Raw genomic sequence first — 23,487 nt, forward strand, 5'->3', positions numbered from 1 at the left:
TCTTGACTGCCTTTCTCTGTCCTTTTATTTGCATTTTTTATGAACTCTGGTAGTCGGACTGCTATCTGACGACATTTCTGGGTAGTTAAATCTGTTTCCAAAATACTTAGATGCAAAAATATACTGACGTAGATGCAAAAATATACTGACGCTTAATAGTGCGTTGGTTAAATCTAGCACAAAACCGACAGCCAGGCAAGTTGTGATCAGGGCCTACGCAAGGAATACAGTATAAATGGAAACCCTTATGAGGTATTTGCTTTCCACAAGTAATACAATTATTAACTTTTTCTGACATCGGTAAAAAGCAAGAAAAAAGTTTCCCCAGTGGGGTACTTAGCTTTAGTGAATACTTCGGTTCTGAAACTCAAACTCGAATATTTCAGTAGTCGGCCGACCGGCACTTGCGAAATGCTTCTGCTTTGGGCACTGCGCGGCAAGAAAGACACATTCATTGTTTCTAGATCCTGAGAATGTTGACACCAGAGACTCTTTAGGTACCATTGAAGTTTCCTCATATGTAGTCTTGCATATGGAATTAGTAGAATGCAAGAGGCCATGAACCCTAGGGCTTGCAGTATTTTTCTTGCAGAGAGCTGGGTTTTGGTGGCCAGTACATTGAAGTAGTTTGTCAAATAAATTTGTTTCTCTGGAGTGAGGAATGCCATCTGGGAAGTTGTGTTCAAGCTTGCTCCCAGGAATATAATCTGTTGGCTGGTTACCAGCTGAGATTTCCTTTCGTTGCTGGTGCACCCCAGGGAAGTTAGAAGTCTCTCTACAAATGCCAGATGCTGTAGCAGCAATTCCTGACTGTCCGCCTCAATCAAGAAATCGTCCAAGTATGGGTAAATTTGAATTTGTTTCTGCGTGCAATATCCAATGGCCAGAGCTAGGCACTTTGTGAACACCCTGGGCGCAGTACATAAGCCAAAGGGAAGTGCAAAGAACTGATAGAGCATAGAGCCTGCTCTGAAGCGTAGGTATTTCCTGCAATATTCCCTTATGGGAATGTGCAGATAAGCTTCTTTTAAGTCTAGGACTGCTAGCCAGGAGTCCTTGGCTAGCATAGGAAGCAGCTGTTGGAGAGTTAGCATTTTGAATTTTGGAACCACCAGAAAGGTGTTGAGAATAGACAGATCCAGGATATGACGCCAAGAGTTTTCTTTTCTGGGTACCAGAAACAGTCTGGAATAAAAGCCTTGTCCCCTTTGTTCTGCTGGGACAGGTTGAATATCCTTGATACTGAGAAGAGAAAGCACTTGCTTTTGGGCCTCTGCCTACTGGTTTGGGGTGAGGTCTGGCCATCTGCTTAGGGTTGGGGAGGGAGTGGAAGTGGAATCTTTATCCCTAGAAAACAATGTTTTTAAGACCCATCAGTCCTGGGTAATGTACTCCCAGTTTCTGGCATACAGGGCAAGTTTCCCTCCTTAAGTGGCAAGGCTTGGAAGAGTTAAGGATAAGTCATTGTGCAATTTTACCATAGGATGGTGGCTTACTACTCCCTGTTTTGGAGGTGGGAGCACTCTATTGCTTAGATCTGTGCATAACCTGAGACTGAAGTCTTGGTGGTCTGCTGCCCCTGGGTTTGGACAGAGAAGGCCTGGAAGGGGCTGGAAAAGACCAGTTTTTAGAAGGCCAATGCCTACTGAATCTAGGTGGCTGTACTTGTAAGAAATCTTTAACAATTTGCATATATTTAGCTTTCTCCTCCTTCCGTTTGAGGTCTACTTCTGCTTTACTGCCAAATAGATGCTCTTGATTTAATGGTGCATCTAGTAATTTTGCTTTGACATGATCTTGCAAGTTTTGTTCCTTAAGCCAAGCATGCCTTCTTAGAACAGACCCAGTGACAGCAGCCCTGCAAGATGCTTCTAAGGCATCAAATCCACATTGCAAAGTATGTTTACCAACTTGGTTAGCAGAATGCATTAACTCTTGTAAATCTTTGCATTCTGCACAATCAGGAATCAACATCATTTTCTATTTAATTAGCTCCATAATATGCTGCTGATACTTTAACATATGAAACTGGCAATTTAAAGCCGTAATGGCAAGAGTAGCAGTGGTGTATACCTTCTCACCCCATCTGTCTAACGCCCTAGAATCCCTGTCTGAAGGGGTAGGACTTTTGGCAGTTGTAGCTTTAATGCCTTTAGGTCCCTAGGAAATGGTCTCTGGTACCGCAGTAGGATTCTTAAAGAGGAATTTGTGGGAGTCAAGTACTCTATAGTACCTGTCAGGTTTCCTGGGAGCTGGAGGCAAGGTATCAGGGGTAAGGCTGGATTCCAAAAAGACATCAGCTACAATTTCCAAAACAGGAGGGATAGCTAGAGGCCTGTGCTGAGGCAAGTTTAAAAATTCCCTAAGTCTCTTTTTTTGACTGCGAGTAGTCCTGGCTCTCCCGGCAGAAATGCTGTCTAAGGGTATGCAGGATTTCACCAAAAGAAAAATCTTCTGGAGGAGAAGCAGAGGGAATGGAATCCTCAGCATCAAAATCCTCATAGGTAGATAAGAGTATGTCCTGATAATCAGAAGGATCAGAGTTATCAGACTCCTCATCTGAAGAATCAGAAGGAATATCAATTCTTGGGCTTTTTGAGGGGGAAGGCTGACTTCCCCTAATTAAAGTAATGAGGTCTTCAGCCATTCTAAGCATTCATTTTTGTGGCATGTGGGCCTGAGAATGCACTTTGGTCATCGGTTTCCCAGGCGTAGTGCGAACTTTAGGCCTAAGAAATTCGGCATTTCTGGTTTGAAAACAAAGTTGTCGGTTTAATATGAAAATCGGTAGGCCTGAATACACCCTCAGAAGCCAGTGCCTGCACAGCGGCTCCGGACCCATCCAAGGTAGAGACAGCCGCAGGTTCCATAGTCGAAGAAGCATCTCGCGGCATAACGGACTCCGAATGGGTCTCAGTAGAGGCCTGCGAATCTGTAGAAGCAGGTATCAGGGGCTGCGAAAGCGCCTCAATGAGTACTGGCGGACTGGCGACTAGCTTAACGGTAGCGTCGTCGGCAGTTTTGGACCTATGCCGTCTGTCTCTGTCTTTATCCTTATGTTTTTTTGGAAGATCGGTAGCCGGATGGCTTATCGAAGCCATTTTGGAGTATGGAGATAGACAGCGAAAAAAATTAGCCACAAAAATAGCCCGAAGACGAATCGCTTGGGCGTTGAACAAGGCACAAAACCAACAGCGAGGTACGTCATGGTCTGGGCCTAAACAGGTGACACAGTAAGAATGAAAATCTCTGTGAGGTATTTGCTTTCTACAGGCAAGACAATTATTAATTTTTTCTGACATTGGTTAGAGCAAGAAAAAAGGATCCCCAACGGGGTACTTATCTTTCAGAAGACTTCATGTCTGAAACTCAAAAAATGAAAATTTCACGAGGCGGACAACCGGCACTTGTGAACTGCTTCTGCTTCGTGCACCACACGGCAAGAAAGACTGATGTAATTGCATCGGCTGCATGTTTTATACTCCTGACAACCTGAAGTCATGGAAGAAGTGGCAGCACCCGACGCAGAAATCCCAAGACTTTGGTATTCAGGGTGGCTGAGGGCTACCTGCAGGCAGATAACCCAAATGTGATGACTGCAACAGTGAAACGCGAAGAACATCTTGTGTGTGTGTGTGCAATGTCTGGGAGGTCTGGAAGATTACATTTGAAAGCCTCAGTATATGTGAGTGATCTATGTGACTGGTCTGCTCTATGAGAGGCAGGTGTCATACGTGTGATACTGACAACCTGTTTGGTAGTGTAGGTGCTTGTAAGTGACAGGCTTGCCTCCAATGACATTGTATAGCTCCAGCTCTCAAATACCTTATTCACACGTATGTGGATTAGATGGTAGTCAGTGTACATAAGGCAATTACTGTCCATGTCCACCAAGCCAGCTTTGGACATAGCAGGGAAGTTCATGCCCATGGCTTTAGATCCTAGTTGCATAATCTACAAGGTGATAGTACAATGAAGGTTCACAGCTGACTAGCTTGGTTCCTGTAGGAATGTAGATTACTAGCAGTACTACCTACAACCCCCAGGGTCAAGCTCAAGGGGTGAGTGCTTCTTAGCACACAAACTAGCCATTTAATACTCAGCTAGGGATTTAGGAAATTAGAGAAGTAATTGTAGAGAAAACTTTTCAATTCTCAGTGTCTGCCACACAGGGCACTGCCAACCTCCACTGCGCAGTGAGCACAGTCATGCAAATGTGACATTACACAGCCAGAGACAAATCTCAAACAAATTAGCTCTCTGACCAAAAACAAGCAAGTAATTGGAGGCTTTAAACAGAGTATTCAGACGTTACCTGGCCCCTTACTGCTGTCACTACGGAGGCAGACCAAAGACTTCCTAATGTAAAAACATAGTGAAGAAACAACATATTAAGACTAGAAGCCAAAGTACAGGAAATCAAAGACCAGGTAAATAAAACTAAATGGCAGTACCAGAGCAGTACAGATCTTTCATACTTTGAACATTGTGGGATTTTTACTGCAAAAACAAAACAGAGTTATCTAGACATGGTAATAACCTAAGAGAAGCATGAAAATGTATTACTTTTTAGAGCAGCACAACAAATATATTATTAAAGTATCAGAAAAATGACAACAGAACCATTTCTCCAGTATGTTAACAAATGTGTTAGTCATTTCAACCCTTTTTTTTATTAAAGCTCTCACGCTTAAGTGATTGTGTGTTTCAGAAACAGAGTGGATAAATCAACAAATGTGCTTGTCTTCTTCCACAATAATAATTCAGTTTTTTTTCATTAATGCTTTCAAGGGTGTGTGTGTGTGTGTGTGTGTGTGTGTGTGTGTGTGTGTGTGTGTGTGTGTGTGTGTGTGTGTGTGTGTGTGTGTCTGATGCTACTGCATGCAGTGACATCACACTTGGCACCCAAGTGAGTACTTTTCTTACAAACCAAGTAGTAATGACGGATTGATGCCAAAACTGCAACACCGTTAGTAATACAAAAATTATACACTTGTCAGAATCACAGGGAACTCCAAAAACTGAGGTTGCATGGAGGGATCATTTCAGTACACCTAATAATATTAAGGAACCACTACGAAAGATCAATCCAAAAATAAACATAAAGGACCCTTCCTTTTGGATCCGTGAGTAGGTTGAATATCAGGCAGTAAATCTGCCAGGGTAAAAAGGCACCAGCAAAACAACCAAAAGTTAGAATATCGGCAGTGAAGTACAGAAATACTTGAGATACCAAAAGCAAGCCAGGGAAACAGTACACACTAACAGACTAGATATGTTACTAATAATTCATCTGCACCACTAACTGACTGCTTAGCCTAAGTGCTGCTACTGATCACAAGTCAAGTCCATAATCACAACCCTCTGAGATAAGATAAGAAAAGATTTCTTCCTGTTTATGGTGATTCCAAGGACTGTGACCAAAGGTCTGTTCACTTCAGTGTGCGACAATGGATGATCAGCGGGGCCACTAGCAAATCCTTCACTGGCAAGGCTTCAGTCACCATGACCAACATCTTGCTGAACATGCTGAGAGCCACAGAGAATTTAAATGTTAACATTTTGTACTGAAGTGATTAGCAACCAAAATTAAATAAAAGTAATTTTATCTTTGCAGCTCTAGGACCAAAGTTCACAAGCCATCAGCCATGTCCACTGAAGTCATCCAGGCTTCCTGAAAAAATAGGAGGCTAACCTTGTGGACAGTCACTATCTGGAAAGTTCAGGTGTTTAAGTAAACCTACCATAACAACAGATGTTCCAATAGATAACTGTTGCAGTAGCCAAAGCTATATGGGACATATCCTGCCAAGGACTGGACAAGCCAGCAGCTTTAGAAGCTTCCAGGGACCTTCCACACAGCCTAATCGCTACAGAGCTCAATGAGATTTGTATAAAGACAGTGGTTAGGGCACCAAAATCTAAGAGCGTTCTTGCTTCAGAGCAACGGTGGTTAGAGTTCTACCAGATAGGTATGTATCAAGATTAGGAAGGAATGGCAAAAAACTTACAGTCTAGCATAACAAAAAACAACAAAAAGAGGTGGTAAAGAGGTACAGTGTTTGCACTGCAACAGTAATCTATTTGAACACCTACTGCTATAGCAAATTTACTTACACAGTTATATTATGTTCATCATTAAATCAGTGTTACAATAGCCTAAGCTACATGGGATGGATAAATTTAGAAAGGAAGGAGAAGCGTCAGAGTCTAGAAGCCCTTGAAGGCTAGTCTAAGCAAGCCTGCTCTGCCCCTAGATAAAGTATCCAATTTGTAGTGCATTTTAAGGGTGTGCACAAATGACCAAATTGCTACCTCTAGAATATTAGATGCGGAGTCCACTATTTTCCAAAAAGCTACAGGAGTAGCCAGGAACCTAGTACAGTGGGCACTGACCTTGTCTTGAAACGTGTTGCTATGATAACAACAACAAAAAAAAAAAAGCCTGACAAAACCAATTAGAAATTGTTTGTTTTGCCAACTACCCCTTTTTCTTGCCTTCACAGGAAATCAACAGCTGATTAGAATTCCTGAAGGATACTGCTCTGTCAATGTAATACTGGAGTTGCCTGTGGACATACAGTGAATAATTCTTTCTTCTTTAATTTTTTGGTTAGATGAATCACATGGTTTAATGTAAACTCTGAAACCACATTAGGCATAAAAGAGGGATTGGTTCTCAAAGTTACAATCGCTTTGTGAAAGATGAGATAAAGTTGAATCACCATAAGAGCTTGTAACACAGATACTCTTCTTGTTGAAGTCAGACAAATATGGAACACTGTTTACCAAGATAAGAAATTTAAATCTAAATCAGCCTGATGCGCAGATTCAACAGGAAAAAGCATCAAGTTTCTCCAGTACAAAATTAAGAACTCAATGGGATTAGATCCCTTTCAAAAACTGATTCACCTGCTGCAGCCTAGAAAGGGGAGGACCCCATCGGCAGACAAAGAGAGAGATGGCAGAAATGTGAATCTTGATATAAAAAGGGTCAGAAAGATGAGAGGATAGCATCTCATACAAACACTGCAGAATAAAATCTATCTGAGCCTTAAAAGGATCTTGGTGCTTGCTTTGGCAAAACTAGAAAATGTTTTATACTTAGCCATACATGATTTTCTAGTAACAGGTTTCTTGGCCTCCTTTAATACCTGCTGCACATTCATCAGATAAAAGGTGCCTAAAAGGTATTAAAATTCTGTCATTCAGGCATGACCTTGAAGGTTGGGGTGAATCAGAGAACCCCTGTCTTGTCTGAGTAAATCCATCTTGTGAAGAATCTTGTGGCAATTGTCCTTGGCCATTTTTTTTCTTTTTTTTGAAAACGTTTTATTGAAATTATTACTGAAGCATACAATTAACACAGAATTTAATATTTTTTTATAATACATTAAATAAAATCAAGTTTCAAATGTAACAGATCAAAACAAAAAAAACAATGAACTATATACAAAGATGTCACTATACTGTTAATATGTAAAACTATTTATATCAAATGTGTAAGAGCTAACTAATAAAAAACTGTTATTGATTTTCTAATAAATCAATTAAATTCAACCATTGGTTGTATTTTGCTGTGTTCCTAGAATGATTCTAATCTGGATACTTCCAAGAGAAGATCTTTAAAGTTTTGAAAAGAAGGACAGCGTGATGCTTTCCAATTTCTAGTTATTTCTTTCCTGGCTATGGACAATACAGACCAAAGAAGTGAATATTTGTTTGATTTTACACAGGATGGAATTGGTTTATTAATACTAATGACATTGTAAGTTGGAAATTATCAGTAAATAGTGCCTGAAAAAAATGACTGATGATATCCCAATATTTTTTCATATGCGAACATTCACAGAAAATATGCGACCAATCAGCATTCAGAGTCTCTAAACATCCCCAACACAATATATCTTCTTTAAACATCTTATTTATTTTATGAGGAGTGGTGAATGATCTATTTAAAAATCTCCAGATAAATATTCTCCACTTAAGTGCAGTAGTTGTTTTACCTGCAGAGTGAAGAAAATTTAATTTACCTTTATCTGATGGATTATTTTTACTAACTTCTGAAAAAAATCCCAATAATTATCAGGGAATTTATCTAAATCTGATTTGATAGTTTTATATACACACACACACGTATATATATATATATATATATATATATATATATATATATATATATATATATATATATATATATATATATATATATATATGACAGATTAATTTTCATTAAATTGTTCTGTTGAGAACAATTAGGTATTGAATTAATTTGGGAATTAAAATTTTAACTGAAGAAGGTATTAAGTCAAGTTTATTCTTAACATAATTTCTAGCTTCTTGTATGTCAAGCCATAATGAAGAATCAATGTCATTTTCTGCCAATAAAGTATTGATGGATTGTAATTCATTATTTTTTACCAGTTGATGCCAAGTTGTTTTTGTTCAAATATTGACATTTTTTGAAGATTTGTGGAGAATATAATCCCCTCTGTATATGCTATAGGGAAAATAATGAATATCCAATTTTCATACGATTGAAAATGGAGTCCATGGGCAACCTAGACTGGAAGGCTACAGAAGTGGCCAAAGCCCTAGTAGAATGGCCTTTTGGTTTGGAAGACAATTTTTTGTTTCTTAGTTGTTAAATGAAGGTGATAATGTGAGACAACCACCTAGACAGGGTCACTTTGGAAACTGGAGGACCCTGTTTGCCCCTAGCATAGGAAAGGAAGAGTTGGTCCGACTTCCTTATATCCTTCGTTCTATGCAGGTAAAAGCTCAGTTGTCTATGAGCATCCAAAAGGTATAACTTGTATTCTGCCTTGTTGGTGTAGTTAGGGAAGAATACTGGAAGGTCTATGAATTGGTTTAGATTATTTTCTGAGCACACTTTAAGAAGGAAGGATGGATTAGTTCTCAGCGCAACCCTATCCTTGTGAAAGACTAAGTACGGAGAACGAACGCTTAGTGCTTGAAGTTCCAATACACGTCTGGCTGAGGTAATAGCTACCAGAAAGAGAGTTTTCCAAGATAGAAACTTAAGGAAGCAGGAAACTGCCGGTTCAAAAGGGGGCATAATCAAGGAGGTTAGTACCAAATTAAGGTCCCAAGGAGGAGGGGGATCTCTCACTGGGGGCCTAAGGAGAGTAGTCCCTCTGAGAAAGGCTTTACACAGCTTATGAGACATGATATTTAGATTAGAAAAGCCAACATGATAGTTAAGATATGGCCGCAAGTTGAACCCTGATTGTGGCAGAAGCGGACCTGGAGTGAAAAAGCTCAGTTAGGAATTCCAAGAATTCGTGAACAGGAGCTGAAAAGGGATCTATGTTCCTAGCCTCTGCCCAATAAGAGAAATGTTTCCATTTGCTAGCATACGTCTTCCTAGTAGCCGATTTGTGAGAGGATACAATCATTTCACGCACAGCCGGGGAAATGCTGGGAAGCCTGGCTAGGGTTGGAACTGGATCAACCAAGCTGTGAGTTGGAGTGTCTGGAGGGATCGATGCAGCTCTCCTGATTGATGAATCAGCAGGTCTGGAATAGGATCCAGGGCTGCTCAAGGAGGTAACGGTGCAGTAACGGAAACTAAATCTCTCGAAGCCAGTAAGGAGCAATGAGGATCATTTTGCAACCCAATGATATCGCTTTCTGTATGAGTTTGGGTATAAGAGGAAAAGGCGGGAAGGCATAAAGAAGTCCCTGATGCCAATCGTGGACTAGAGTATCTCTGGGAGGGTGACCGGGAAGCGGTAGAAGGGAGAAATAGTTGCTGCATTTGGTGTTGAAGGGGGTTGCAAACAGATCGCAGCAAGGCTGTCCCCATTTGCGGAAGATGAGATCTGTAACTACCTGATTCAGAAACCACTTGTGAGGCATGAGAATAGCTCTGCTGAGCCTGTCCGCTATGACGTTGGACTTCCCAGTGATGTGCGTTGCAATCAGAAATCGTTGGGAGGAAATCGCCCACTGCCAAAATCTAAGTGCTTCTCGACATAGGGGGTAGGACCTGGTTCCGCCCTGCTTGTTGATGTACCACACTACTGACATGTTTGTCCATCTGAATTGCAATGGTCCCAGGAGGGAGGGAGTCCTGAAGTGCTTGCAACGCTAGTAGCACGGCTCTCATCTCCAAGAGATTTATGTGCAGATGGTACTCGTGAGGCTGCCATGTGCCTTGGACTGTCCTGCCCTGATAATGCCTCCCCCCCCCACCCCATCAGTGAGGTGTCTGTGGTCACTGTGGCAACCGGAGGGGGTTGGATGAATGGTCTGCCCTGAGACACTAGCGGGGAGACCATCCACCACGAAAGGCGTCTTTTGCAAGTTTCTGTAATCATGATCATGTGAGACATGGGGAGCTGTTGAAAGGACCACTGTGTGAAGAGAAGCCACTGAAGGATTCTCATGTGAAAACAGGCCAGAGGTATCAGAAGAATTGCCGCCGCCATACAACCCAGAGTTTGAAGGACCAACCGGACTTGTACCTTTTTGCATTGCATGAGGATATGAACTTGCTGCTGAATCGTGGCCACCCTGTCCGACGGTAGTCTTGCGGACATACTTTTTGTATCTAGATCTGCTCCTACATAGGTAATAGATTGACAGGGCAACAAGGCAGATTTTTTGAAATTTATGGTAATGCCTAACTGGGCACAAATTGCGATTGTATAGTCCCTGGCTTGAAGAAGTTGATGCCTGGAAGTAGCAGTAAGGAGCCAGTCATCTAGATAAGGAAACACCTGGAATCCTTGACGTCTCAGGTGAGCCGTGACCACTGCCATACATTTGGTGAACACCCTGGGGGCTGTGGTGAGACCAAAGGGCAGAGCTCTGAACTGATAGCTACTGGCTCCCAGCCGGGAGCGAAGGAATCTCCTGGAGCACCTGTCCATCTTGATGTGATAGTATGCATCCTGGAGATCTACTGAGCACATCCAATTGTCCTGACCCAAAAAGGGTAGAATGGACTGAAGCATGACCATCCGAAACCTTGTTCTTTGAACATACTTGTTTAGTCTGCTGAGATCCAAAATTGGTCTCCAGTCCCCTGTCTTTTTTTGGTACCAAAAAGAACCTTGAGTAAGTTCCGGATGCGAGTTGGTCTGCCGGGACTTCCTGGATGACTCTTTTTTTTTCTAGCAGTCTTGAAATTTCTATGACTGCTTGGGCCCTCAGATTGGGTGGAACATCGGGGGGGGGGGGGATTTGCTAGACGATAGACGATAGGGGAGATTGGAAGAAGGGGATTACATAGCCCCCGGATATGATTGAGTGTACCCATTTGTCTCGCGTAATGTCTTGCCAGGCTTTTGGGTACAGTGAAAGTCTTCCCCCGACTGCCTCCAGCGGAGGAGTTAACCACTGAATTAAGGATCGCCAGCTGAGAACCCCTTCAGCTGATGGATCCTGGAGGGTATCTCCAAGCTCTTTTAGGAGATCCCTCTGAAGCCTGGTAAAATGGCATAAGTAATTCAGTGACCTCATGGAGAAGGCCGCTGAAGCAAATATTCGCTTCCCATATCTGTCCATAGTCCTAGACTCCTTGTTAGGAGGATGGACAGAGGAAGAAGTTTCCACTAATTCCTGTTTAGTGGCCGCTGCTACTACAATGGCATCCACGGGAATACCCTTGGTAAGGAACTGTTTGTCAGGGGGTGCAGTGATAAACTTGCTGGGCCTCCTCGGGGTTGGTTCCACTGCATCCGGGGCTGACCAAGCCCTTCGAGCCACCACAGACATTAGTGGATCGAAGGGCGGAGACACCCAGGAGGCAGAAGGGCGGGAACCAAACGCATCCAGGAATACGGATTCGTCCTCAGTAGAGGCTAGGGCAGTCCAGTTCCCCCTCTGCCTAAGCATTTCTAGGATGTCCGAAAAGGAAACCTCTTCAGAGGGGGATCTTGGGGACCCTTCTGTTTCATCCAAATCCGTATCCGAATTGACAGACTCTGGGGAGTCAATGTACTTCCTCCTGCACTTCCTCTTCCGAGGGGCCTCCTCTGAATGATCAGGGAGGCCTCGGAAGAAGAGGAAACACCCAGTGGGGTGCTCTGGAGCATCGGTTCCCCACGCTTGGGGTCTGGAGGAGGGACAGAGGTTGACGCAGGCACTACAAGGGACGGAGTCAGTGGGTCGAACGTGGTGCTGACTCAGGGGCCAGTACACTCCTCATGACATTGAAACCATCCCTGCCACGATGCAAAGAAGGCTCCGGCTCCGAGGAAACCAGAATCCTTCTCTGCACCGAGGGGGACGGCTCCGAGGCCGATGTAGGTGCAGAGTTCACCTGCGCCGAAGTTCCGAGAGGGAGAACGGGGTCGGGCAAGGGTCCGATGTCACTCGCCCCCTCGGAGCCAACGAGGGAGTCTCTGCACCCAGATCCCTTGACAGAAGGCACCATCGAGGGGATCGGAGCCGATGACGGAACCGAAGGGGAAATAGTTATCGGTGCCGACGGATCCACGATTCGAACCCCAACAAACTCCGGCTCCGAGCTCAGAGGAGTCGAAGGAGGAACATTGATGGAAGCGGGCGGAGCAGACACCTGTTGAGGAGGGCTGGATAACATTTTGGCCAGTGCCTGTGACTTCAACAACCTACTGACCACTCTCTCCACGTTGTGGTCCGAGAGTCTAGAGGACCAAGAGGAATGAGAGGATCTGTGACAGTAGTCACTCTGCAACACGGGAGAATGAGGGGCCGAATGTATCGACTCTAGAGATGGGGACCTCGGTCTCTTGTGGGTCTGAGATGGCTCCGAAGATACTGGTGGAGCCGACTGGGAGACAGCCTCCTCGGTTCCAGCCAGAACCGAAGTAGTTGGTAATGTTTGGGCCAATGATGGCTCCGAGCTGGGAGCCGACGATTTGGTCGGTTTAGGAGATTTCACTGGCTGAGCCCTGGCCGCTGAATCCTGGGGCTTAAGAAGACCCCTTAATATCAGCTTATTTTTGCACTCCTGCAGAACCCTTGGGCTGAATGCGTGGCATACAGTACAAGAGTCCTGCAGGTGCACTGCGCCTAAGCAATAGACGGAAGAAGTGTGCACATCTGTCAGAGACATTTTCTGACAGCATGAGTCACACTTCTTGAATCCAGACACTTTGGATTATTTGGACATATCTAGTCCTACACAGAAAGTCTTTGGCCTAACAACAAAAAACTACAAACACTAATCTACCAAAAACACAATAACTACAGTCAAGAATTTTTTTTTTTTTTTTTTTAATAGGAAGCCTCTAACTTAAATGGCTACCTATGAAGTAAAAGAGAAGACTAAAACTAAAGATAAATGCTACAATAAGTAGAGATAGGAAAGGGGAAGGGGAAGAACTCTCTAACTTAAACGAGTTCTAAGGGAAAAATACAATAACACTAAAACTACAACAAACTAATTAACGATAATGTCGAAAGACTAAACTATCAAAAAATAACCCCTAATTCGCTAGAAAAATATTAAACTAACTTACAAGAGCCTGAGCCAGTAAGAACGAACCTCGCAGCTGAAGTGGCAAACGAGATCTGGGTAGCTAGCGCTAGGCATCATGGGATAAGGGGTAGCCTCGAGCCAGTAAACAGCTCTCGAGCTATAGAAGACGGCAGAGTCAGAGCCGAGGGTCAGCTCCGATCCCAACAAGCAAGAAACGAAGGCAAGATAGACAACTTAACATCTAATTATACAATATATAAAAATGAGTTATAAACATATGTTAAAGAAAAGAAAGGCATTCACCTGTTGAACTGTTTTCAAATCCCATGACTTCTGGGTCATAATAAAAGAAAAAAGTTATGTAAAAGGCAATAAAAAGTCCATTATGTAGGAAAAACAAAAAAGAGAGTTATTTTTTAAGTTTCTTCTTGTGTTCAACTGTTTTCCAATTACCATTTTCAGCAATTCTTTTGAGACTTGAACTGGCCCAGTCCATTTCATCTATTTTATCCAATATTTTATTTGATTTAATGTAGTTAATAGCAGCATCAAGTTCTTCAAATATCTTCTTGAATCCATCTTGAAGGAAAATGTTCAGCCTTGCAGGGAAAAGCAAGTGTGACCATTTGTGCTTTCTTTAGTTCTTTGAGCAATGGAAGGAACCATTTCCTTTTTGAAATATCAGATGAAGAATAGTCATTATCAAAACGAATAATGTTGTCTTTGTATTTAATAGGTGACCTAGACCAAGCCATCTTCAAAACTATTTCTTTATCATGGGATGATAAAAATGTAACTATAACTGACTTTGTAGAAGTGCTTTTGGTGTTTTTAAAAGAAGATAAGGACCTGTGAGCTCTTTCTATACCAAAAGAAAGCGCTTCAGGGAGTTGTAAGATTTCTGGTAGCCATGAAGATAAAAACTTTTCCAAGTTGTTTTCTTCCAAGTTATTTGGTAAACCAAAGATCCTGATGTTTTTCTTCGAGATCTATTTTCTAGATCATCCATTTTTGTTAACAGCAAGGTATTATGTCTTAGAAGAAATTCCAGGTTATGTTGATTTTGTCGTATTCTACTATCCATGTCATTTAAGGAAGTTTCAATACCTGTAATTTGTTTCTTCTGCTGTTTCAGATCCAGATGTATTGTCTCCATTTGTTATCTATTTTCATGTCCATTCTGTCAAATTTTGTTGATAATTCCTGTATGGTAGTTAAAAGAGTTTGAAACACTTTTTTAATATAGAGCCCTGATGAGAGGATTTAGTAAAGCTCATGTTGTAGTCAGATGCCTGAAACTTGTCTTTTGTAATTTTGACAGGAAAAGTTGTAAATAATTCAAATATTTTTTAATATTAACTAACTAAACTATGAAGAGACACTAAATATATAAAACAATTACAATTTAGTTATACTTAAAAATTCCTGTCATAAAACATATGATAAGGCAGAGCAGATAGAAAGTGTTGCTACTCAAGGCTCATGCTAAGTCACACCCCCGTCCTTGGCCATTTTCAAGAGAGGGAAGAATGTTTGTTTCCTGGACCAAAATGAAGTTAACAGTATAATCTTGGGAGAGTCCTTCTGAATATTCAGAAGAACTTTGGTTATCAGAGTAAAGGGTGTAAAGGCAAAGAGGAGCATTCCCATTCATGGAAATAAGATGCCATTCACCTTTATGCAAGGAGTTCTGGTACATAATCTCTTAACTGTCTGTTATAAACACAGGAAAACAGATGTATTTGAGGAGTTCTTCCACATTTGAATCAAATCAAGGAACACATCCCAGGTTCAACTTCCATTTGTGTGTGTGTGTGTGTGGGGGGGGGGCTCTGCTCTCGTCTTATTCAACTTTAATCCTGCTCTGACGTTATTTGAGTAGCCTGTAGGGATAGACTGTACTGCGTAGCTAGCTCCCAGGCTACCACAGCAAGTCTGTAAAGGGGAAAGAATAGATGCCCCCCTGTTCATGTACCACATCACTGTGTACTCGCTATGAATACTAGCAGAAGGGCTTGAAGTAGAAATATGGCTTACAGAGATCTAAGGGCACTTGAAAGTGCTATCATTTCTTAGAAATTTATGTGTTTCGCTTTGACTTGCTGGGCCCACAGACACTGCCCTTTCATCCTTTTGGAAATGTGTCTCCAAGTAAAGTTAAAGGCATCTGCTGTTACAGACTGAGATGGACTAGACAGGAAAATGGGAGGCCTAGGTAGGGCAAAGTACAGTTTTGTACCTACCATAAATGTAGATGTCCGAGAGGAATGCATCTGCAGTCCTTACAAATGGGTAGTCCTGTCGTCAGGCAGCCCTTCGGTCGGCCGGATTCCAAAGTCTGGGTCTGGCTTCGGCTGGTGTCGCACTCCACCCGACGTCATAGCTGCAGTTTTTCGGGTATAAAGGCATCAGCCGACGCCATCTTCCTCAGTGTTTCTTGCCCCAGATGCCAGGTGCCCTCTTTGATGGCTAAATTTGGATAAATGCCAATGTTTCCAAATAGTAGAGAGCAAACACATAAAATAAGCATGTATGTACATATATACAAACAAATACACCATAATAGATCCCCCCCAAGCTAGCTGAAGGATGGCAAATACCCTAGGAGTACCACAGAGGGGAAGGTGGGTAATCCTGACTGCAGATGCATTCCTCTCGGACATCTACATTTATGGTAGGTACAAAACTGTACTATGTCCTTCAAGGATGCATCTGCAGTCCTTACAAATGGGTAGAATACCATAGCTAAACTAGGGGAGGAGGAAAAAAGTAGAGATTATGGTGTAGTTAGGATCCCTTGCAAAACAGCAGTGGCAAAACCTGCTCGGGATCTAGAGTATAAAGGTAAATTGTAATGCTTGGCAAATGTATGCACGGAGGTCCAAGTAGCAGCTTCTATAATGTCCTTGGTAGCCACTCCTCGTAAGAAAGCTGTGGTAGTGGCTGTAGCCCTTGTGGAGTGAGGTCTGATGTTCTCTGGAGTTTTCTTTCCATGGTAGGAGTAACAAAATCTAATGCAATTTCCTATCCATTTGGAGATTGTCTGTTTTGAAATAGATTTTCCGTCCTTTCCTGTTGCATATGCTACCAGAAGCTGGTCAGTTTTTCTATTGGACTTGGTCCTGTCCAGGTAGTAGCGTAATTGCCTATGTACATCCAAGGTATGCAAGAGTCTTTCTCCCCTGTTCTGTGGGTTGGGGAAGAATGTAGGTAGGTGGATAGCCTGATTTAAAGACACTCTGGATACCACCTTAGGCATAAATGTGGGATTTGTTCTCATGGACACTCTATCTTGATGGAAGATCAGGAAGGGTTGCACTGCCATTAATGCCTGTAGTTCAGAGACCCTTCTTGCTGAGGTGATTGCCAGTAGGAAAGCAGTCTTCCAGGATAAGTATTGTAATTCTGCTGTTGCTGCTGGTTCGAAAGGGGGAAGTGTCAATTTTTCTAACACAAAGTTCAAGTCCCATGCTGGCAATGGTGGTTTCCTGGGAGGTTTTACATTTTTAATTCCTCTCAGAAACTGTCTGAGCAGAGGATGAGAGAAGACAGGAGGATCCAAGCTGTATTCTGCTGAAATAGCTGATGCATGTATCTTGATGGAAGAATAGGACAGGCCTGCATGGAAGAGCTCTGCCAAGTACTCCAGGATGTTGGCTATGTTTACTCGCGCCACATCTTCTCCTTTTGCAGTACTCCAAATGAGGCATCTTTTCCATTTTGCTGCATAATTCTTTCTTGTTGAAGGTCTACGAGCCTCAAGGATTATGTCTTTAACCCTTTGGGATAAATCTGGGTTAATTGTCCTTATGTAATGTTCCAGGCAGTTAGCTGCAGAGTTTTCAGGTTTGGATGCAGGATGTTGTAGTTGTTCTGTGTTAACAGCAATGGGGTCAGGGGCAGTGTCCATATTTGTTCCCGAGACATGCTCCTCAGCAATGGGTACCAATGTTGTCTTGGCCAGTCTGGAGCTATCAGAATGATCCTTGGACGTTCCTCTTTGATCTTCAAAAGCACCTTGTGCATCAAAGGAAGTGGTGGGAATGCATAAGCTGTCAGGTTTTTCCAACTGAAAGATAGGGAGTCCACGTTCCAAGCAAGTGGGTGGCACGTCCTTGTGCAGAATTTCCTTAGCTGGTGATTGAGTGGGGATGCAAATAAGTCTATTTGTGGTAATCCCCATTCTCTTGTGATGGCTTTGAAGATGTCCGGATGCAGCATCCATTCGTGGGCATCTGTGGTAGTTCTGCTTAAAATGTCTGCCAGAATGTTTTCTTTTCCCGGTACAAAAATTGCTTGTAACTGAATGTTGTAGCTCAGAGCCACATCCCATAGGTCCAGTGCCAGCCGGCATAGAGGATATGAATGTGTGCCTCCCTGTTTGTTGATGTACCACATAACTGTGGTGTTGTCTGTCCTTATCATCAACTGATCCTCTTGGAGAAATGGTCGGAATGACTGGATTGCCAATTTTACTGCCAGCATTTCCTTTAGATTTATGTGCAGGCGCAGCTGGTCTTGAGTCCATAAGCCTTGTATGCACTTGTCCAGCAAGTGTGCCCCCCAACCGAGGTCTGAGGCATCTGTCGTGATGGTTTGGCTTGGTTGACTGTTGCAGAAGGGCAATCCTTTGTTTGATTGACAGGCCTGAGCGCTGTGCCTGTGTTGGGACCACAAATTCTTTAGGTACCACTGTAGCTTTCTCATATGCAGTCTGGCATGAGGGACCAGAATTATGCAGGATGCCATGAAGCCTAGGGCTTGCAGTACTTTTCTTGCAGTTAGATGGTTCTGCTTTGTTAATGCCAAGAAGTAGAGAGGTAGTTGCTCTTGCTTTTCTGCAGTTAGGAATGCCATTTGTTTTGATGTGTCCAGCTCTGCACCCAGAAAAGTTATTCTTTGGGATGGAGTCAGCCTTGACTTTTTTATATTGACTGTATATCCCAGGGCTTGCAGTAGGTAAATGACTCTTTGTAAGTCTTCTGTTAGTTTGCTTTTGTTGTCCGCTTGAATCAGGCAGTCGTCCAGGTAGGGATAAATTTGGATCCCCTGAAGTCTGCAATGAGCAATTACTGATGCCAGGCATTTCGTGAACACTCTGGGCGCAGTAGATAAGCCAAAGGGCAATGCTGAGAATTGATAATGCTCTGATCCTGCAAGAAATCTGAGGTATCTTCTGCAAATTGGTCATATGGGGACGTGCAGGTATGCCTCCTTGAGATCTAGAGTTACCAGCCAAGACTCCTTGCCCAGCATGGGAAGAAGCTGCTGTAGGGTCAGCATTTTGAATTTTGGAACAATGAGGAATGTGTTTAAAGCGGACAGGTCAAGAATAGGCCTCCATTTGTTCCCTTTTCTTGGTACCAGGAAGAGTCTGGAGTAAAATCCCTTTCCTTGCTCCATAGATGGTACCTTTTCCACAGCTCTCATTCTTAATAATTGAGATACTTGCTGTAGAGCTTCTCCTCTTTGAGTAGGTGGTAGGTTTGGCATTCCTCTCTTTCCTGGTAGAGTATGAAAATGGAACCTGTAACCTTGGTCTATAGTTTGCAAAATCCATTTTTCCCTTGTGATGCAATGCCAGTTCTTTGAAAATAAAGTTAGCTTTCCGCCTAAGGGTGCTTCCAGTTGTTCCCTGGTAGGCGGTGCCACATCCAAGTCACTGTGATTGCGTTGTTGTAGTGGTGGTGGCTGCGTCCGTGCCTCGCTGGTTGTTACCTTGCCACTGGCGTCCCCTGTAGGCACCCCTGGATTGGTTTCTGCCTCTTGAACGCCTATTCCTGCCTCTCTGTGCCTTAGAGGAGTCTGGAAAGGACCAATTTTTGGAGGGCCAGTTCCTGCTAAACCTTGGAGGTTGAACCTGTAAGAAATCTTTCACTGTTTGTACAGATTTCGCCTTCTCTTCCATCTTCTTTAGTATCTGCTGTGCAGGGGAACCAAATAAATTGACCTTGTCCATGGGTGCATCCAAAAGCTTAGATTTGACATGGTCTGGTAATGCCTGCTCTTTCAACCATGCATGTCTCCGGATAACTGTGCCAGTCATGGCTGATCTAAAGGAAGCCTCCAGTGCATCATAGCCACATTTTAAAGAATGGTTACTAACCTGCTGAATGTTATGTACCATTTCCTGAACATATTTTTTATCTAGAGATTCTTCAGAGGACAGCTTTTTAGTTAACTGGTCAAGCATAAACTCTTGATATTGAATCATATGGAATTGGCAGTTCAAAGCTCTAGCTGACAAAGTAGCAGAAGTGTAAACTTTTTACCCCATCTCTAAGGATCTGGATTCCCTTTCAGAGGGAGGGGTTTTTTAGCAGATGTAGTTGCTACAGCTTTAGGACCCTGGGAGATAGTCTCTGGATCTGCAAAAGGAGCCTTGTATAAATGGTGATGAGTGTCCAGGACCCTGTAGAACCTATCGGGCTTAGCAGGGGCCGGAGGTAATGAATCAGGAGCAGTGCAAGCATCATTAAATGCATCATCTACAACAGAAAGAACTGGAGGTATAGCTAAAGGCCTATGCTGTGGCAAATGTAGAAAGGTTCTAAGCCTTTTTCTGGAGTCTGAGAAATCTTGCCCCTGCCACTGAAATTGTTCCCTCATAGCATGCAAGGTTTCCCCAAAGGAAAATTCCTCAGGTGGAGAGGCTGAAGGAATGGACTCTTCAGCATCAGAGTCTTCGTAAGGGGAATAAGGAGCCTCAGGAGGGTCTGTATGTTTTGAGTCATCAGAGGAGTCATCTGTGGATACTGGTTCAGGGGGCTCTGCTCTAGGCCTCTTCTCTGGAGGTGGATGAGAGGCCCTGTCTGGATGAGACTGGGAGCCACGAATTAAAGAAATGAGATCCTCAGCCAAAGAAAGCATATGGGAACTGGGGCTGGGCCTGTGAGAGGGGGGTTTTTAACAGGCACCGTTTTTGAAGCTTTAGCTGCTTTAGCCCTGGCAAAGGCCTTAATAGACATGGCTGCAGGAGGCCTAGCAGCACCATGTGCAGGGGTTGAAATATCCAAGGGAATAGTGTCTGATAATTCCTGAGAAACCGCAACAGAAGGTTGGATTTCAGTAGCCGATTCCACCAGGCTAGAAGAGGCCTCGGTAGAAGGCAAGTTTTCGGCCGGGGGAAGAACCGCTTGCTCGGTTTCAGCCGAAACCGAGACACTCATGGTTGGCTTAACCGCGGTTTCGGCCGAAACTGCGGACCGCGAGTGTCAGTCCTTTTCCCTGCGTTTTTTGGTAATTTGTGAAGTCGGAGGGTCCGACGGCATAATATAAGCAAATTCAGAGCCGAAAAACTGTTCTGCAAATTCTGACCGACGTCTAAGCGTCCGTCGGTTAAAAGAAGCACAGGCTAGACAAGCTGCTACGTCGTGGTCTGGGCCTAAACAAGGTAAGCAGTAAGAGTGGAAATCTTTATGAGGTATTTGTTTCCCACAAGTTAAACAGTTATTCACTTTTTCTGACATCGGCTGAGGCAAGAAAGAGTCCCCAACGGGGTACTTAGCTTTTTAGAAGTCTTAGAAGTAGTATTCGGTATGAAATCTCTGGTTCTGACCGACCGGCACTTGCGAACAGCTTCTGCTTCAGGCGCCACGCGGCAAGAAAGACTGAGGAAGATGGCGTCGGCTGATGCCTTTATACCCGAAAAACTGCAGCTATGACGTTGGCTGGAGTGCGACACCAGCCGAAGTCAGACCCAGACTTTGGAATCCGGCCGACCGAAGGGCTGCCTGATGACAGGACTACCCATTTGTAAGGACTGCAGATGCATCCTTGAAGGACATCAACTGATTCACGGAGCAGATCATCTCCATTTTGACAAACTCCAGCATCGGGATCCGAAAGATTAGGGGGTATTGGTGTTAGGTCCACAATGACTTCAGTAACTACTGGATTCTTTTCATATGAAGTTTGTTCAAAGGAAACATGACAACTGTAGAGGCCATGAAAGCTAAAGCCCTGAGATAGTCCCATGAAGGTTGTCAGAATGTTAGAAACTGTTCCTTTTAAAATTCCAATGTTATCTTGAGGGAAAAAGCCATCATGAAGATGTATCTAAGAGGAACCCTAGAAACACTATCCTATGAGAAAGAATGAAAGAGAACGTTTTTTTCCCAGAAAACACACTCCTGACAACTTATGAAAATCTTGCAAAATAAGGCAATCATCTAAACGTGGAAAAATGTGAACCCCCTGTAATAGGATCTAAGCACTTTCTAAACACTCTTGGAATTGCTGGCAAAGCAAATAAACGAAATGTAAAACAGTAAAAGGCCTTATGGTTATTCTTGGCTATACCTGCTAAAGTTCTCTCAAAGGAGCCCTTGGAGGAATTGACAAGTCATCTTACTTGCCTGTTGAGGCTGAGGAGGGTGCTTTTCCATTGTTGGGACCTCACCTTTGCTTTCTTGGACAGCAACTTTTTGTGTTGATGCTAGATGTCCATCATGGCTGCTTGTTTTTACCTGGGGCTCTGGCTTTGATTCTTTCTGGTACAGCAGAGTTTAAACACTTATGCAAGTGACTGTATAGGCCTTTAGTGCAAGCTTTGGTGTAGTTATCATTTCTATCATGGGGTGGGGCTTGGAATGCATTTATACCTTCACCTAGGAGGGTATAGTTTGCCTTGAAGTTTTTAAATCTGATTTCACCCTTTCTGAGTTCTGCTGTTAGTGCCAGCTTGAAGGTGACTGATTTGTGGTCAGTTTTAACTAATGAGGGTCCAACAGTTGCGGCAGTGCATCTGTTTGACATGTTGGTGAGGACCACATTCAGAATGTTTGTTCCCCTTGCCGAGGTATGGATAATTTATTCCAGGGCATTTGAAACAACAAAGTCAAGGAACTTTTGCACTAGCGAGTTAGGGCTAGTGTAGGTTACCCATCTGATGGTAGGATAACTGAAATCCCGCATAACCAGTGTTCAGTAAAATTTGGATCGTCTCCAGTTTGGTCAAGTAGGCTCAGTGGGGGGTCCTGACCCATGAAGGGGGATCAATAACTGACTATGACTTGAATGGGGGGGGGGGTCTTACCCACCAAAACCTGGACCTGGAGTTCTTTGGTTTTCACACATTTGTTTTGTGGTCTAAATGTGCAGAAGGCATTGCTGCCTTGCAAGGCCAGGGTACTCTCCAAGGCCTTGAAGCAGGTTTCTGCGACTGCACAGATGTCTACATCTTCTAGTGATAGAAGTGCTTCCAGGGAGTGCAGTTTTGGTTCAAGCTCCTAGCATTTCACAACATAGCCTTTATTTTGTTCTGATTGGTTAATTTCACGTCTGTAATGTTGTTTCCGAGACCTTGCCTAAAAAAGGCACTACAGGTGAGGCAAGAGCCTTCGCCAGCAGCCGAAAGCCTAGAGGTGCCAGGTGTAAACTGTCTCTGGCAAAGCAGCGAGGTTTGCCAACCATGGCTTCCCAGGCTAACAGGAACTGGATTCTCCTTTGAATGACACCAAAACTTGATTCAATTATTGAAATCAATCATTTTTGTTTATACTATGGCATCATTCTATGGGAGGGCAGTATGCTGCTCAAGGCTAGGGACATACCTGCCTGGGACACATACTCAGAGAGCTCAACCATGTCTCTCTTCATATATTTCAATGAGGTACATCCCAGTTCATTCACACCAATGTGAACTATTACAGTTATAATGGTACTTTTTGCTGAGAGACCCAAGTGCATGCGCGATCCGGCGAATCCTGGCACCGAACAGGAAGCTGACTGTGAATTTCTCCTTGTCCAACCTGGTGAGTGGGACATCCGTGTGTCTCATTATTGTGTCTTCAATGACAAGACAATTTGTTTTTTGAGTGTTACGCCTTACTGGCTTGGTGGGTGAGACAGTGGTATTATGTGTCATGGGTGCTGTGGGGACTGTATTAGTTGTAGTAGTCTTGTGTTTGGAGATCTCTGGTGTTTCAGTAAGTTTTTCAAGAGAATCTCTGCATACACAGATTTACGTTTTTGATCTATACTGTGTGTGTAAGTAGTGGTACTAAAAACATATGTAGTGGTGAGTGACAACCTTCTCCCTGTTGCTTTTT

The 23,487-nt window shown here is 43.3% G+C and overlaps 1 protein-coding gene across 1 annotated transcript in view; it reads right to left on the bottom strand.

Moving 5' to 3' along the window:
• MAP3K7 (mitogen-activated protein kinase kinase kinase 7) overlaps positions 1-23,487 on the bottom strand; it is a gene marked incomplete in the record, with an annotated part of 2,238,689 nt that overhangs the window by 1,229,742 nt on the left and 985,460 nt on the right.

This window comes from Protopterus annectens, chromosome 1.part0, assembly GCF_019279795.1.
Source record: "Protopterus annectens isolate FY-2018-M chromosome 1.part0, PAN1.0, whole genome shotgun sequence".
Lineage (NCBI taxonomy): Eukaryota > Metazoa > Chordata > Ceratodontiformes > Protopteridae > Protopterus > Protopterus annectens.